This window comes from Scomber scombrus, chromosome 24 (genome assembly GCF_963691925.1).
Source record: "Scomber scombrus chromosome 24, fScoSco1.1, whole genome shotgun sequence".
In the NCBI taxonomy this organism is placed as follows: domain Eukaryota; kingdom Metazoa; phylum Chordata; class Actinopteri; order Scombriformes; family Scombridae; genus Scomber; species Scomber scombrus.
Window position 1 is genome coordinate 13,310,118 of NC_084993.1, and position 16,792 is coordinate 13,326,909.

Genomic DNA, 16,792 nt, shown 5'->3' on the forward strand with positions numbered 1-16,792 from the left:
TGCCAAACAATGCCAGTCAGTGAGGAAGTCAACCGTGCAATGGAGGTCTAATAGTTTTATCATTACTTGAAAATAGTGAGGTCCATCTGTGTATGTGTGTGTGTGTGTGTGTCACCGCCTTCCTGTCTGTAAATCTGCCAACAGTTCAAGTGCAGCTCGTTTAATGTAACAAAAGAAGCTGCTATTGTTGAAGCAGCATTGATTGAATAACCTCTTTCTTTGGGGATAAGGTACTATTTTCCTTGACAATCAAAGCCTTTATATGTAGTTGAGTCTTTACAGTCTCACACATCTGTCTGTCTCCACACATCAACCCTTTACCTCCCATGGCGCCAAAATGGATTTCTCCCTGAGGCCAGTTTCCAAGGTTTACTTTCCTAATGACCCGCAATAACTCAACCGTGATTGATCAGCGAAAATCGACTAATGAGTTACAACTTCCGCGTCAAGACAAAGGCGTTAATCTCAAAGGTTTTTCTTCACGACTGCATTGAGCATTGTGACCCGGCCGGATAACTCACCGCCATTGGCCGAGATCTAGCTGCATTCGGCTGCTGTTTACGCTGAACACACAGCAGCCGGGAAACAGTGCGTGACAAACTGCGGGCCTGTGTTCGCACTTCATTCGGGGGCTACCGCTCAATGCAAGGACAGCTGGGGGAAGATGTATGAGTCGGCGGTGTAATGTATTCATAGAGGGAGAAAAAAATAAGATGGAGAAATTGGTCTTGAGACATGATAAAGCGCCTGCTGAAGTGTCTTTGATGAATTATGATGAAGCTATGCAAATAGCTCCAGCAGCTGGATCTCTGGCCTGGTACTGTTCAATTAGCCCAACACTGTAGACTAATAGAGGGAATGGGTGGACAATTAATTTGGCAATTTCTGAAATTCATACTCATTTGATATCCAACATCATAATGAAATCAAAAGTCATTTTTTTGAGTTTGGCTTTTGGGGTCCGATAATCAATTAAAAAAGCTAACAATGACACAAAGACACTAAGATCTTGAGTTAAATGACATTAGCACTCTATATTCAGAAGGATGCCACTAAAACTACTGAAGTGTATTAACCATAATTCTTCATAGTGTATTTATGTAGTTTCTGCTTCACTAATCAAATCGGGACAAAGAAATCAAATCATCCAGCATGTCTCATAAATGATCTTGTGGGCTGATCGAATATTTAAAGGGACTGCGATTTATAAATGAAAGAACTATATTAAGTGATGCAAAATGGACTTCCTTTTAACTGTTTGCACATATTCATATAGAATTCACAGCAACTCCCACAGTCCTGATCTGGGAAATAGTGGAAGCAGTTCAAAGAAGGCTGCATTGCCTTTTAGATACAGACTGTTCCTCCCCAAGGCCCATCAACACATTCTGCATTTTTTTTTTTTTTTTGGTGACAGAAATATAGCTTTCACTAAATATTTCACCATGAGGTTATGCATGAATCGCTCATGCATTTGGATTTGACTTTCATGTTCCACAGCGCGACTTGTGTGGCGCAGAAAATTTCAGCCGGCCCTTTGTAGTGTGTGATTAGACGCAGCTTTGAAGCCCAGTTTTTGTTTTCTTTTCCTTGTATCCAGTGAAAAAGATGCTGCAAAAAATATGGTCCAAGCAACCCAGTGGAACCAGATGGGTGAAAATCTCTTGTATTAAATTTTGGATAGTGTCTCTCAGCGGGGTAGGTGCTGCCCTCCAGGGGGCGCTCAGAGAATAGCGGGTGGGGGGTGTTGGAAGCAATATTTCTGAAAGGGGGGCGTTGAGAAGTCTGTTTTTTTAATGCTAGTTTACTCCTACATTCAAATGCACATTTTCACAGTTTTATTATTAGACTTGCTTTTAGCACCATCATCTGAAACCTTTTTTGTCGAGGCTTTCCCTGCTAAAAACGAGAAAACTACTTTTTTTTTTATTATCGCTTGCGCGCAGCTTTTCATTGTTTTATATGTAACAGCATATTCTGGTGCTTCAGGCATACTCCTCCATCAAAGAACGCGCCTCGATTCTTTACTCCACTCTCTGGGAGAAGACCAGGCTGCTTCTTCTTGCTTTCCCAACAACACTTCTCATTGAGCAGGGATTCAGCCAAGTCCTCCACATGCAGTCCCAGCACTGCAATCACTTGGACTTGAAGGCCTCAGGCGCACTTCGAATGAAACTAACTTCACTGCAACCCGCAGTGAAGAAACTGGTAGAGAATCTCCAAACGCAAGGTTTTACACTAACTTTCAAAGCAATTTAGCTGGACGTGTAATTGCTGCGTTGGATAGGGAGGGTCATGTACTTGAAATATTTGTACTTGACACATCTGATTCCTCCAAAAGCGGAAAGAAAAGCAATGTTCTCTCCCTCAATATTCAGTGTAAACATACTCCACAATGTGTTCATGTCGGCAGCAGGAATGAACACAGCGGCTATGATCGTGATACCAAATCTTGGGTCTGTCCTGTAGGTCCTGAGGGCCGCCACTGCTTCTGCCCCAGATTTGAGCTAAGCTGCATATTTCTGCTCCTGGTATCTTAATGTAACAGAGTGGAACTTAACGTGGAGCGACAGGGGGGGGAAGGAGGAGAAATATGGTGCTGCACATAACCACAGAACCAGACACATACAGGCCAGTGGTGTATTACAGCCAGTAAAGTTACTGTTTATAGTGAGATGAGCAGTTTGTAGAGTTTCAGGCTTTCCATAATGAAGACTGCACAGCACAACACAGTATGTATTTTGCTTCTTTTACTTGTCTAGTATCTCACATCTATGACATAATCTATTGAAATGTCCATCAAAATGTGACTCAGACTACAGAAACTACATTAAGACTTTCAGGATTTTTATTTTAAGTAACTAAAGTCCAAGATAAGTCCCACTTGGTCCCAATTTCTGAAGATTTCGCCTTTGAATTAAGCTTATATCCTTCAAAAGTTAAGATAAATAGTTCTATAATACATGCCAGCCTACATATCCTTCTGCTTTCTTCCCAGAAGCTTCACACTTCTTCCTTGGTAACGTCATCAAAATGCTTCACGCTTGGCACTGGTTCAACATGGCCGCATTCTGATTGGATGATGTTTGAAATCTAATTAAAGTTCAAATATCAAATATCTTGTATGCTCCCTGGGAAACTAATGAGAATGATACTCCAACTATCTAGTTAAACTAAATGTGTTGTTTGGCATTAAATTACATGTTTTTTAATGTAAGAGATCTGGATATTGGTACCACTAATTTAGGTCATAATTCCTTAAAACTTTCCTCATCATGGTTTTAGAAACTGGAATTTTTGTCCTTTTTAATATCATACACACAGCTGGAAACACAATGTGTCTGGCTGCAGAGATGCCGCAATTAAAAATGACATCATGTTAAAATACTCTTGAAGGCTAGAAAATGCTAATTATATGCAAATGAGTAATATGATTCATGTATTAATTTGGCATGCTGAGTGGTGATTAGGTGAGTGGGAGTGTGCGGCAGTCATTAATGCTCAGCAGTGGCTAAAAACAGTATAGTGAAGGGGAGCGAAAAGGCGGTAGTTTCCTTTTTTCTCAGTGTGGAAGATGACCTTTTCCACAGAGTCCCTGCCTGTGGCGCTAAGGAAGCGTGCATGAGAACTTCGGCTCGGAGCGTCGAGCATGTGACATATGTATGCTAACTGTTTGTGTCTCTGTGGGCTATCACATACACCGGCGAGGCGCTGAGAAGGAACGACGCAGTAAAGAGACAGAGCAGGCGGAATCACTGCTCTTCTTAATGTGTTTTTTTTTTTCTTCTTTAAAGACATTATCCAGATTTTGTTTAGATGCCCGAGAGCAACACCAAAATCACAAGAACTTCCTCCCACATCAGTTGTGGGGACTTTTGGGTTGCTATTGTTCCAGAGAGTCAGTCTTTGTTAGCTAAAGTACACACACTGTCATTTTATCATCTTACTTGCTTACATCTTCTCCATGACCTAGTTAGAAGTATGTCTATAAAACTGAGACAGTACATGCAAGGGTGTGAGTTTGGTTTTAGAAGTGGGAAGGAATCAGAGTTTCTTCAACCCCGAATAAAAAAGTGAATGCTATTTCTTACTTTTATATATATGTTTGTACAGAGAGTCAAAATTGAACATTTGGAGTGCCTCGTAGCCAGTTTGTTATAGCACATACTTGCAATGTCCCTGGTTCGAGTCCAGCAACATCACTCACAATCCAACTGAGATTTATAGTAACTTACAGTATGTAAATCTCTTTTCGGCTGCTTTTAACAAACACCATTTCCCATAATCCATAGGTCCATAGGTGAGTCAATGGGTCACATGTCTATAAATACAGCAGGACAGAGAGAAGTGAACCTTGTCTATGTTTTAGCATGCTCACAAAGTAATCATTGCTTTACTTTGTTAAAAAAGTAAAAGCAATGATTTATCATAGGCAGGACGACCTATGGCAAAAGTAGTGGAGCTGCAGTGGAGCTGATATGTCCCAAAATATAGGAAAGTAAATTGCAGGAATGTGCTTCATAATAACAGAAGTAAAAAAATGTTGAATGGGATATTGCACTGACTCTGGCATCATTGCTAATATTGTGAACTATTTTGTATGATTATTTCACTATTTAGCTCTACTTTATATTTATAATGTATTTGTGTTGGATTTTAAATGCTGGCTGTGCTATACAATGACAATAAAGTGCTTGAACTTGAAACTGCTGCACTATCCCTACTTTAAATCACACTGATAGACTGATAGAGACCTGATACTTTATGATAGATAATGTAAATCTATCTTTACCAAACATCCCTCCATGTTTTAGCAACATAGAAACCAAAGATTGGGGCTAAGTTATTTTTCTATAATATACACAGAAGCTGACAGGACAACCTATGGCAATACAACTGGACTCCAGATTAGATTGAGTATCATTTTTCAATCATGCTTGAGTCGTAGGTAATGCCTTACTATGTAGAAATCGAGCGGGTCCATGAAAACCTCTTGTTCAGACTCCTACTGTTAGGGTCATGAGCTCATCTTCCCTTCAGCAGATTACACATTGTTCATATGTCAAACGGTATCAATCCATGACAGTGGAATGAAAACACAACACAACATGAAGTACATGGGCAGAGTGATCCATCTCTATCAGAATAAGGTTGCTGAAGAGACAACATATTCCTAATTTGAATCACTTCCAACAAAAACAAGACACACAACTAACAAATCCACCAAATAAATGCCACATGCACTCTTTCATGACATAGTTTGCAGACTGGCTGCTCTGTGGAAGCTTGCACACAGTGAATTATAGAAGCATAACAAGCCTGACCTTTATCCAACTACTCATTTTATTTTCTGAAAGCAACCACAACAATAGACCGTACCTCCATGTTCTATTATTCAGCTCCACTCTGCACCATTTGATCGTTTGATAAGTCCTACTTAAGTCTTCTGGCTAATTTTGGCAATACAATTAGGACTTAATTCTATCCAATCATTGTCTTAAATTCAGTGATGGCTGAGATGTGCAGCTCATGATAAAACTCTTTCTCCTTGTCCTTTGACTTTTTGCCCTTTGTCTGGTGTACAATGCTTCAGCAGGATATGAGATATGGAACTATACAAAGAACAGGTCACATCAAGGTAGGGTTGTACCACTTTGTGTGTGTGTGTGTGTGTGTGTGTGTGTGTGTGTGTGTGTGTGTGTGTGTGTGTGTGTGTGTGTATGTGTGTCAGCTCAGCCCACAGCAAGGCTCAGTATCATTAGCTCACAGTACTGGCATAAAGGTCCTCCTCATTACAATGCTTATTAAGTAAAATGATCGAACTAATGATAAACATCATTAAAGTGGACCTATTATGCTCATTTCCTGCTTTATAAATGTATTTTTGGACTCCACTAGAGTACCTTTTCATGATTCACGATTCAAAAATGTATCTTATTTATCTCTTTATTCAGCTACTCAGTTCAGCCTCTGTCTCTAAAAGGCAGTTTTAGCTCCTGTCTCTTTAAGGCAACCTCCAAAAGAACCCACTCTCTTCTTATTGGTTAGCCTACAGGAAGTCTTGCAGGGCATGTGTTAAGTTACTACTGTTGCAAACCCAACATTTCCTGCTCTTTCTGTTTCATACAGCTTATATAACTTCACATAGCATAGATATTTGGAGCTCTATTTTCGGCGGCTCAGATGACCATATAAGGAAATCCAACACAAGCTGACATCAGCAGAGGCTGAAAGAAGAAAAAAAACACAGGAAACCGAGCATTCAGAGCAGTCTGAAGCCAGTACAGGGATTAACATCTACATACATTTACCTCATTATTTGAAACTTTAGCTACATTTACCTTGAACATGTGACACTTTAACATTATAGTCATATGAAAAATCAGGAAAAGCACAATAGGTCTCCTTTAATATTCAGAATTAAAAGCAAATGCAAAAAGCCAGCGTTCATAATTTGACATAATTAAAAAAAAAGGTGTCACCAAAATCAGAGACAACAACTGAGTTATACAACCTCCTCAATCTCATGTACTGAAGTCACATGTTAAAATGTATGTATAATATACTGCATTAGATTAGTGTGCTGCTTGAGCGTGTGGAGCAACAGGAATGACTTAAGAGGAGCTGACGTGATGCGCCATATTTTCTATTCAATAATTAATTCAGCAATTCCCTTTGATGACAAAGGGGAACGCAGGAGGCTTAAATGCATGGGAGGGTGATAAAACCTCTGCTTCATTAAATGGCGAGATTGAGGCAGTGAACCTCAGAGGCAACAATAACTTTTATCCCAGGCTTCTATTTCAGTGGTCGCTCTCCTCTGACTTCCTTCCAGCAGAGAGAGTTGTGTGAGATACAGGACTGCTCTGTCTACCTATTATGAAAAGCCTTTTAAAAAGCAGAAATAGGCTACATCCCTGACTGAGCAGCGATTTGACAAACGGACAGGAAGCTGAGGTCAGTGTAGCATACCGTACCTGACACAGCTGGCTCTCATTCACCACAATATGGGCTCCCTCTCTTCATAGCATCTCTGTAAAAGAAAAGAAAAAAGGGGGGGAAAAAGTACAGGCAGGTCAGGAGAGCTGATATGAGACTTTGGAGAGAGGATATTGGAAAAGGAAAAGAGGAGATTAGATGATACTGTGAAGGTGATACAAAAGCTTTAAGACTATTTTAACATTTCAAATGAAGGTAATCTGTGAAAGCATCTCGTAAGTATGAATAAATGCATTTTAATTTAGTTCAAAGTTGAACCCATTCTGTCCAAAAATAAAACAACGGTACATGACGCTAGAATTTTTAAATAGCACATATTCTCCTCCTTCATGCCAACTGCATTAAATCAAGATCTTCGCTCAAACGTATCTCGACAAACACCGTGAGGAAAAGTTTGAAGTGCAATCAGCCAATGGCTCATCAGTATGCCGCAGCCCACCGCCGCTATCTCCGCCTAACTACGGCAACAAACAGGCGGAGAAGGTGGAAGGGGTCGATTGATGTATGCTCTTTCATGAGACTTATCATTCAAGACCCACTTACGCCACGAAAAAAAAGGTCAAATGAAATTCTCTCGCATCAAATTGAGTTTCTCGCTCGTTTTAATAAGCTTCCGTTGCGGACGCCGTGCCGCGCCTGCACAAAATGAATTTCAAAAATGCTTTTCGGGTTTTCATTTTTACCTTGAGAACGACACTGAACCAAGATAACACAAGTGTAATTAAATATTCCAAAAGAGAAAATATTTCAATTACCAGTCTTGGCACATCAACAGTATTACTTTTAATCTGAAAGCAAAAGGTAGGATATAACAGACTGTTATATATATATATATGTTAGATGGTTTGTACACAAAACTGAATATTAAAAATCTAATTACTGTAAACTTCAGGAATCTTCATCTGTCTTTTTTTTAATTGAAGTGATCATTTAAATGTGACCTAATGTTCGTGTTCTCCCTGAAATGGTCAACCAATTAATTCTGTGACATTTCTCTCATCATTTGAAGTATTACTGAAAATTAAAAAGGTTAAAAAAGTCAAAAATGCAAGAAGAGTAATTTAAGGTAATATCCTTTGAAGACTTATTAAAGAGTAGAAGCATATTAGAAATTTAGATATCCTGCCAAAACTGAAGTTTTAAAAGCAAGAACAGTATTTCGAGGTTATATTTGTTTTTATTGAAGAAGCTTTTTATTTAGCAAGTAAAATGCACTAAACACAAGGTAGAGCTGAGGCTGGTGTATTTGGTCTCCTTCTGGTATTGTACTTTTTTAAACGATACCCAGCCCTAGTGTGCACCACATTGAAAGGTGAGCAATCAATGTTCGGAACAACTAAAGGTGAAGCTGCTGCTGGTGATAAATAGTTCCAGTCTAGACTGAGAACTGACAGACATCCACACAGAGCTGCATCACTAATGCAAAGAGAGAGAGTCAAACAAAGTGCAGAGACCATCATGGTGTGACTATCACGCTGCCATCAATGTTACGAGACGGACAGGAAACGCCACGTCAATGTCAGGATGGAGCGCTGTCACTTCTCTTGCTAACAGGCAGAGAGAGCAGTGCGCTCTGGGTAATTGGAAAGAACTTCCTGCCCTTGGACGTTGAGTGGCATGTCTCGGCCCTGGCATGAAGTCAGTTACCCCCGATCGGAGCTTGGATACACTGGGCTGTCAGCTCGGCTCCGGAGTAATCACACACCTCCATTAAGAAGCCTCTCACGCTCCAACATGGCACTCAGAGCGAGGGGAGAGCACACAAGTAAACACACACACACACACACACACACACACAATGCATGTACGATACAGCGTCCGTGCTGGCGAGCCCCCCACACGCAGACGCTCTGAGGAGGCAGCTGATGAGCAATCACCTCACAAATTGGCTCAGTATACAGATGCGGAGCGATACTTGTTAGCGCATTACAAACACGGCGCGGTGGACTTCACACAATCCTTGCTTTGCCACACACGAGCTAATTCAGACATTTCCCTCATACATTTATCTCATTGTGGAAACATGCCTCCGCTCGCTATTAACATAATTTTTTCTGACGCCGGAAGAAAATCGAGCCATTCAGAATACATTACCCCCCCCCCCCCCCCTCTGTCACCGTGCTAATAAGCATAATATGAATTATTGCTATCATTACGGCGGGTGGCCGAGAAATAACAATAGGTCTTAATTATTCCACAACGAGGAATAATAAAAGGAAAGCAAATGCACCTTTAGTGTCTGCTGCCAACAATAATTAGAATTTGTATCTCTTTCCCGTTTGGGAACAGAACCGGTCTCAGTTTCTCTGCTGCGGAAATCATTTCTAAGGTTGTGATGAGTGATGGGGGTCCCTCTCCCCCTCTCCCCCTCCTTCCCCCTCCCAATATACTCCTGTCGTTGTTTGTCTGTGAGAGCTCAGTGCCGGAAATTGCCATTAGAGCCCAATAAAAATGTGCTTTGCGATAGTTCCCCCCCCCCCCCGTTATCATTTGTGGTGTGTGATTGTTATTGTGTCTGCGCGCCATTAAAAGAGACGATCATCGGGAAGGTGATTTCAGTCGGGGTCGATTTCGGCAAGTGTGTTTTGGTCCAAGTTCTGAGGTTAATGCAGATTACATCACTAAAATGTAATGTAAAATATTACTTCAGTCAGTTAAGATCCTAAATGTTTATGTATTTGCTTTTTTTTGGAGGTTAAACAACAAAGATTTTTTTTTAAAAGTGCTCAATAACGTATCATCATGTCTATATATGGACTTATGGACTTGATCTTTATCACCTTGCATTATTATACTATTATATCATCATCATACAGGTGTTTCTGCTATATGTAAGTGTTATATAAAGTCAAGCTTAATCATTTGAGTCTCTTTAAAAAGGTCCAGGAGACTTGATTTAGAATCACACAATAAGAATACATGTTTGATATATAGAGCCGAGCCTAACAATTATTTTCAATATTAATTAATCGAATGATTATTTGCTTGATGAATCAATTCATTGTTGAGTTAATGAAGTGTTAAAAATCCAAAACCTTGAGATATTTAATTTACTCAAAAAAGATTAAATTCATCTTAATCACATTTGAGTATCTGGTATCAAAGAACATTTGGCATATTTGCTTGAAAAATGACTAAAATAATTAATTGATTATTGATTGATTGTCTAACTTTTGCAGTTCTAGTTAATTATGCAAAACATTTGTAGCAGGCAGAAAAGCTTCAATTAGATACATATACAAATTTTTTTTAAACAACAAACCCATATTGTATGATGTAGGTTACTATGGAAACACAAACACATAGACAATAGTGTAACACTAATGGAGGAATCTCATTGGGTCCCACTGACCCAAAAAAAACCCGGTCTGAAGTCACTGGTGCATATTTCACTGTTATTTTAAGAGTCCATTATCAAGAGTTTAATAGGCGGGTGCACAATGAATGTACACTCTGCCTGTTACACACACAGGGACAGGCAGCTGCACACAAACATACAAAAAAAATGTGTGATTCTTACAGTGTCTGTTATCCAGCTGTTTATCCTGTAGGACTGATGTGTTGAGAAGTCTGCAGCCACAGACCACAGTGCCATTACACACAGCTAATCACTGTTTATTAAATCAGCTGATGACACCAGGCTGCTATAGTATAACCACACACACCTCTACACTCATCAGACTGGTTAGTTCTAACTTTCTTTTCAGCCAAAGTGACTCATGTTTTATTATTGAAACACATTGCTTGACGAATGCGCCGTTATAATAGCAATCTGCCAAAGTGCCTGGCTTTTAAAGGGAATGGGAGATGACACTCTGATTGGTTTACACCCAAAACACGCTTATGATTAATGAGGAGACTTAAGTCCGACCCTTTTAGACCATGCGCCTGGCACAGTGACCGTTTTCAGCCGTTAAAATAGCAAAAGTGGATTTGGATACGCCCCAAAGGCACTTGCGCCATAGATCGTTAAAATGGGGCCTTAAGAGTTTGCAACCATGCTCTGAGAGACTATGACATGAACAAAAAAAAAAAAAAAAATCACCTGTTGCTTAACTTAAAGAAGTCTCACTCCTCACCACTTAAAATAAGCTCTGTCTGCTGTTTTTCTCTGTTTCTCTGTGTCTCTCTGGGCACATCTCAAGTCTCTTTGATTTGATCTTTCCTCGCTTGTGCTGAATTCGTTCTGGTTCGCCATTTTCCAAAGGCTGTCTCAAAGCTCTTACTTCTGGATCTCTGAGGAGCCATGAGTGAGGTTACACCAGAGCAGACTTAATTGTAGTCTTAACATGGATTGGTAATCAGTTACTGATTGGATGCTGCAGCTGATTGGACTGATCCTGATACATTACATTGAGTGGAGACATATTAAAGATTAAACTCAAATGTATCACTCCCAAGTTTTATATTTATTACTTTTCTGATTCACTATCTAGTTCAAAATCTGTGTTAATTACAAGTCTAATCAACAAAGGAACCATAAACAACTTTCTTCATTTATTCAAAGGACTTTTCTCTTCATCATCTGTTATTTCCCTCATTAACTGCCGAAACACATTTATATTTTACATTATTCATCATCATTTCCATTCACTCACATGTGAGGCTAAAAACATTCCTCAGTGTCTGGTTTGATATGAGTTATATCATTTCCATTTTCCCTCAAACATTTACCCTGATAAATAATTTGGAGCATTCTGAAGACACCCTGATCATACTTTTAAATGATTAAACAAGGAATTCATAATCAGTATATCAATAAATACAGACACAAATAATGAATAAATAATATGAATGCATTCCCCCAGTAGAAATGTGCCTTTGCCTCTGAGCAGGACACGGTAGAAAAATAGAATGATGGTTTTTTATTGATGTGCAGGTGCAGCTTTTTATTAATATCAGCACCATTAAAAGTCTATACAGCTGTCAAAGCCGACTGATTCAGCCGTGATCAGCTGATGCCGTCATGAGAAACAGCCGTTGCTCTGCGTGATGCATTGGAGGACAGGATGTCTCACTTCTCTAACAATCATATTTCCTTTTTTCTTTCCTCCTCACATGGTGTCCTCACATCTCTCTGAGCATCCTTGGTGGGACAGACTAAAGACGCAGTTGTGCTAAAGATGCAATTATAAGACTTGAGATGTACCCGCGGTGTTCATGTGTGTCCTTTTGTGTCTGTCTATGTGGTTCCTACCTCCTCCTCCTCCTTCTCAGCCTGAGACCGACACACCAGCTCATCATTACCTCATCGATTGGACGGCGTATCTACCCCAGCCCCTCTCTCTTCTCTTCCACCACAGCGCTCTGTCACCCATTGTGGAAGTTAGATGTTCAGGCTTTCCAGACCCTTAAAGTATTTTTCCACTCTCCACAACTCCTCTCCTCTGTACCCGCCAGCTCAACTCAGCTCAGCTCCATTCAACAGTTTTTTTGTCTGCCTGCCTGCCAAAACTCCTCTACAAGCGCGCTCATTACCCGCCTCTTTGTCTACCTGCTCGCTGCTCTGCTTCGCTCCAAGCACCTGCCTGCCTGCCTGGCTCTCCAGCGCTGCTGTCTCCAGGTCCACTCCTGCCTGCTCGGCTACAGCGTCGCTCACTACTCACTCCCTGCTGCTCTGCTCTGCTTTACCTTAATCTAGACTGATAGATCTACGTTTCTCTGAAGTAAACATTCTCAGTGTGCTGCGTTTGAGTCCACTCCACCTCACTCCTTATTCTTAACAATAAACACTGGATTTTTTTAATATTGAAGCCTAACAGGTGGTACTTCTTATTTGGACACTCCTATTACCTAACCAGCATGTCCATGTGGGCCCCACATGGGTTAAATGCGGGCTACATGGGTACTGAGTGGGCATGGGCTTGAACTGGGCACATTTTTGGGGTCCCACTTGGTTTCAGTAACATGGGCCCCATATGAAGCCCATGTGGGCTGACTGCCCTATAAGGGATGTAAGTGGGCTAAGCAGGCATGGGCATAAACAGGGCAAATTGTATGGGCCCCATATGTGAATCCCATGTGAGGTCCATTCTGATCCCACTTAGACCCCATATGGCGAACACATGGGGCCTACATGGGTCTCACACAGTTGGGGCCCACCTGAAACCATGGAAACTATGGACAAACCCACTTGGGACCCATATTTGCAGCCAAAATGTAACCCTTATGGGGTCTACATGGACATGCTGGTGTCTGACAAGTGATGACATCCGGTTAAAAAAGAAACCACAATGGAACAATTTACAGGGATTCATGACATTTATATGAGCTGCATATTCAGGATTTTGAGTCTCCTTTAATCACGAATATAACATCCTTAAACAAAACTAGCAAACTCTGATAAATCCTGCTTTATCTCCTAATTTCAAAGGCTGAAAAATATGTAACGTGGTATCAAAATTCCAGGTTGATGAGGTCAAACTCATTACAGTAGATTCTCTGTGAGAGATAAAGATTTTTTAGCTGAATCCACAAATTCCACAGGCACCGCAGGGCTCCTGTGACCTTTCACAGCGGGTTGCCAATCAACTTTCAGTCCGTCTCGAGAACAGGTGATTACAGCAGACATGATTTGGAGCTATAAACCGCCGTCCTTCAACAGAAAATTAAGCGAATAAATGAGCAAATGAGATGATTTTCGCATAATGGAGAAAGTAAAGTAATGATTTGTTCCTCTCTGGTAATGATCGGACGGCTGAAACAGACGTCTGTCACCACTGGCGATCGGTCTCTGAGTCCTATTGACACGCAGACAATCCTGATTACCGATCAGTGCTGCTAACTGGAGGGGGTGGAGGAGGAGGAGGAGGAGGTGGTCCATCACAATTCAAAACATGTCTTTGTCCGGCCTGAGAGGTTGAAACAGACACTGCCAGATCCTGAGATACCCAACGCGGAAAATAAGATAATTAACTTTCAGCTCGAAGGCGTCCCTAAAACTTCCTGTCAGCTGTTGTTAGCGTTGTCCGAGGAGTCTCAGAAGATAAGACGGCAGATAAGGAAATGATGTTCGATTTTTTTTCCCCCCCGTCTTCGCTTATTTCAATCATTTCACGAGAGCGTCACGCTCCGTAGACGGCCCTCGCTGCTGTTGGGTGTGCTCCGCGCCGTGCTGTGGGATATGTAATTCAAGGTCACGTTTCACTCCCCTGCTCACCAGAGTCGGTTTGAATTGAAATTCTACAACATGTTCATCATATATTCATGAATCTCTGTCGAACCAGAAGCCATACTCCGTTGCTTCATATGAACTGCTGCCAGCTCTACACAAATACCTGCTTCCTTCCTTGCATGTATATCAAATCAAATCAAATAGTGTACATCAATCAATTCCTGTTAAAAGACGAGCTGCAGCATTTTGGACCAGTTGTAAGCGTGAAAAAGGGAAACCTGGCCAACACCAAGGTGGCCACAGCGGCCAATCAAGATAAAAGCCTCAGCTGGAGAAAGTTGGATTTCACCATTGAATTGATCGGCTTGTCCAGTCTGATTTTTTACAGTGGGTTTTACATACCGACTCAGAGAGCTCAGGTCCATATGAGGGGCAACACAGGCATTACTGGTTCCAAAAATCAAGATTTCAGTTTTATTTTCATTGGAACTTAAAAAGTTTAAGGCTATCCAAGCTTCAGGAGTTTGTATCATTCTGTTTCAGGGGCTGATACATTTGTATAAGAATGAAAGAAATAATAGATCAAGCAGTTACACATAACTGACTGTTTTGGTTTATGCCTCAACAAGAAATGACTTTAAACTGCCTCAAAACAGGACCTGACCCCACCTTGACTTCTACTGCTGTGAGTTTAAAGTCTGAGCAAAATTTTCTGATGAAAGTTTGCTGTATATTCAAACAATCCAGAGACAACAAATGAGACTGTTCCTGTTGAGAGTGGCGATGTAGGAATGGAGCGTTGGGATTACTTTTTTTTTATTTTAATGAAAATGACCCAGATCTATTAGGAAATGGCCTAGATCTTGATTACACTAATTATGCACCTGGAGCAGACAACACACAGTACACTTGTCTGGATGAGAGGCCCGTCTAGGTGTTTTTTTAACATGACTATAGGCTTAATTGGTTGGCCTTTTCGTCGCACACGACTTTATTAAAGCTCTAATTAAGAGTCCCATTTGGATCTGAGGTATTGTCAATTAAGTCCTCAAACAAAGATTTAGGTCTCTCTCAGTCTTGGCAGTCATCATCGGAGGCAAATGTCAGCTCGTGACAGTGGAAAGCCGGCCTGTTATTGCTGTCTGTCTTACACAGAAACCACACTTGTGTTAAACCTCAAAGCAATTACATTACTCTGAATTTAATTAAAAAAGCTCAAATATAGGCGTTTTAAAACTCTTTGACTGACAATCTACATTGTTTCTGAAAGTCTAATCCAAGTAGTGTCAATTAGTGAGTCATGTTAGAGGATGAGTCCATCTGAGGTTGTTTCAAATAGAAATGCCCACTCAGATATTAGTAAAAAAGCAGTGACGTGGGTTTAAATCACACACAATCACACATACACACACACACACAGTTTGCAGACAGTACCTAACATACTTGCTCGCAGTATGTTAGTTCATGAAAATGTGTCCAGATATATTACGAGCGATGTCGCAGCGCTGTTTTGAGCGTGTGAGATGTTTATGAACCCAGCAGACGGAGCAGAGGCACAGACGGCTGTTGAGTGCTGAGAGCAGAGCCGGAGCTTCGGGATGAATAACAACCCATGAGTCACACCGGATTCAGCTCTGGTCCAGATGGGAGCAAACCTCAGTTTAATTTTTAAACTTGCCCTTAAAGGTGTTAAAACTAGGGCCTGACTGATAGTGGATTTTTTGGGGCATATACAGATGTTAGGGAATAAAAAAATACTTATTGGCACATCAGACGGTATAAACACTGATAACTATATATTTGTGATCGACCAATAATATCAGTTGACCAATATATCGGCCGGGCTCTGGTTAAAACTCTCCAAGAGTCCTGAAAGCATCCCAGTAGCCTAATGGTTACTGCACATGCCACAAAACTGCATCATCCCTAGTGTGTTTTTATACCAATCTCTCTCCCTCTGTTTCCTGTCTCCTCCATTCAATAAAAGCCAAAATGCAGGAGCGCCCTGGTGGTGGTTAGAGTGCATGCCACATAATCGAAGCGTCCCTGTTGTGGATCCAGCCAGGGACCTATGGTGCAGGTCAGTCCTTTCTCTCTCTCCCTGATTCCTGTCAGCATCTCTGCCAGCGACTGACTAAATAAAGGCAAAAAGCCCAAAAATAAATATAAAAAAAAAGAAGCATAAATGCATAAAAAGTTATATTTGAATAATGTGACAGACATGTTCCTCCCTTTGTCCTCCGTATACTGGTTGAATAAAGTAATGCAACCCAGATGGAGACTCGCTCAGCATCCATCTACACAATTCATAACACATCCACTTAAAGCTCACATTTACATCTCATAACCAGTGGACAGTAAAGATGAAAGAGAAATTATTCATCCTGAATAACAAACTATAATGTGTCCTGTTCACTTTTTCTTTTCTTCCTCCTCTTGATTTAGCACTGAGAGCAGCTGCTCTCATGAGAGAGAAATGGGTCACATCTCCCTAGTTCGCCTCCGTGACCTCTCAGTTCATAATGAGTGTGTAGAGAGCACGATGCTCTCCAGGCATTCTTCAGTAAGGAAATATGCCGTCTTCATTGTGCTTTTCAGCAGGTAAGTGCCCCCCACCCACTTCTTGCTAGGCAACAAGGTGATTAACAAAGATCCAGGCTATGCTAGTTATAATTGTAC

At 40.9% G+C, this 16,792-nt stretch overlaps 1 long non-coding RNA gene across 1 annotated transcript in view; it reads right to left on the minus strand.

Moving 5' to 3' along the window:
- The window catches only part of LOC134006659 (uncharacterized), a 102,922-nt gene that overhangs the window by 47,513 nt on the left and 38,617 nt on the right, over positions 1-16,792 (minus strand). The window contains exon 2 of the long non-coding RNA XR_009927959.1: positions 6,978-7,033. This is a non-coding gene — a long non-coding RNA (uncharacterized LOC134006659). The remainder of the gene's footprint in view (positions 1-6,977; positions 7,034-16,792) is intronic.